The 1,733-nt window shown below is 30.4% G+C and overlaps 1 pseudogene; it reads left to right on the plus strand.

The window, feature by feature from the left end:
* Window positions 1–506: 506 nt before the first annotated feature.
* LOC108749028 overlaps window positions 507–1,733 on the plus strand; it is a 1,938-nt pseudogene continuing 711 nt past the window's right edge.

The following is a 1,733-nucleotide window of genomic DNA, read 5'->3' on the forward strand; positions in this document are numbered from 1 at the left end:
CAAAGGAATACCAAAGACTACATAACTGGATAATTCGTATAATTATCGGATGGATTGCATTTGCTTTTTATCAATTAGCATGTACAAATGTTGTTATTATTCTTGTTTTGCCATACGACGAAATTGTATTTTGGATTACAACGTTAAATACATTTCTGTTGAATTACCCGGGAAACATCATTATCTTAAGTGCTCTGATTTCTGCAGCTATTCTTGGGTTAGTATTATTACACATGTGTATACATTTATTTTGTAAGCTATTTTTATTGACATTGTGCGTCAAAATGTTTCTAGAGTGAAACATTTAAAAACCTATCATAACATATAAAAAAGAGAGTCCACCACCATCAGTGACTATAACCATGGCGATATATGTATGTTGTCTGTATTGTCTATACACAACATGAATATACGATACTTATTTTGAGTATTAAAAATATACTAAACAACAGTTACTTAAAATAAATAATCAATTACTACTTTTTATTATTAAATATTTGTAAAAGATGGGCATCTTTAAAAAACGTTGGGAAGAAAGTAATGTTGAGTAATGTAATCGAATAAACATACTAGAATTTACATCGAATAAACATACTTAGAACATACATATTAGAATTTTTCTCTTCAATGAACTTGATCTTGACATATCTTATCATAAAAAAGTAACAGCAAAAGCAACGGCAAAATTATAACATAAAAGAATAGTGAATTAAGGGGTACCGGATATCGGGTATTCATTATATTCTTTTTGGATATCCAATTATCCGATCGGATTTTTCGACTATCCTTCTGGATATCTGGAAAAAGGCTTTCAGAGAAAAAAAATGGCATGGTCCTTTAACCAAAGATGCTTTAACAAAAAGTTTTTTAAGGAAGTCTTTACGTTAATCTGAGAATCAATTTTGAAGACATTCTTTGAGAATTTTTTTAATAAATAAAAATTTAAGTATAAACTATTTAAAAACTAATACATGTCTAGAAAGTGCGTACAATATACGTGTAAAAAATATTTTTTGTAATGTTAACTATTTACAGAATACTAAATAAGATGACGTTGAAATTAGACCTGTACCGCTAACACGATCAAACGGTGATGAAGGAATCGTATCATTGGTCAAAAAATAAACTTTTTCTTAATGAGTGGACATATAATTCTTGCTCGGACTGAGATAATTAATGTCATATGCATATTTTCAAAATGGCAACAGTTTGAAAAAAATAATTTGAATTTTTCTAATCTTTTTCCTTTTATTTGACTTTCAAAAAAATAGAAAAAATTAATGTAGACTATTAATTCTAGTTTCGGAGATAATGACATGCTCTCTGAGTATAATTGTAAAAGTAGAAGTCAGTCGGACTAATGGTTTTTTTGGAATCGCGATCACCATACTCAAAAATACAGTTTTGTGAAAAACATGTATAAAGTTTGAAATATTTTAGTACAAGTACGAGGGTGGTCCCAGAAGTACCCGACCTGACGTACAGATGGCGGTTGTTGTATAAGAAAAATCACTGTAGGGGAAAGCATCAACTTTCTAAAGCTTAACTATGAAGTTTGAAGACACACTACGTTGTTCAGTATTTGTTTGGCAGCCATCAATAGTGGACGATCTCGGTGAATTTGCAAAGATGGAAAAAATTGGTCATCGTTATGTGATACAATACTTTCATTTGAAAGGTCTTAGCCCAACCAATATCAAAGCCGAGCTGGATTCTACTCTGGAGGAGTTTGC

The sequence above is a fragment of the Trachymyrmex septentrionalis genome, unplaced genomic scaffold (genome assembly GCF_001594115.1).
Source record: "Trachymyrmex septentrionalis isolate Tsep2-gDNA-1 unplaced genomic scaffold, Tsep1.0 scaffold251, whole genome shotgun sequence".
Classification (NCBI taxonomy): Eukaryota; Metazoa; Arthropoda; class Insecta; order Hymenoptera; family Formicidae; genus Trachymyrmex; species Trachymyrmex septentrionalis.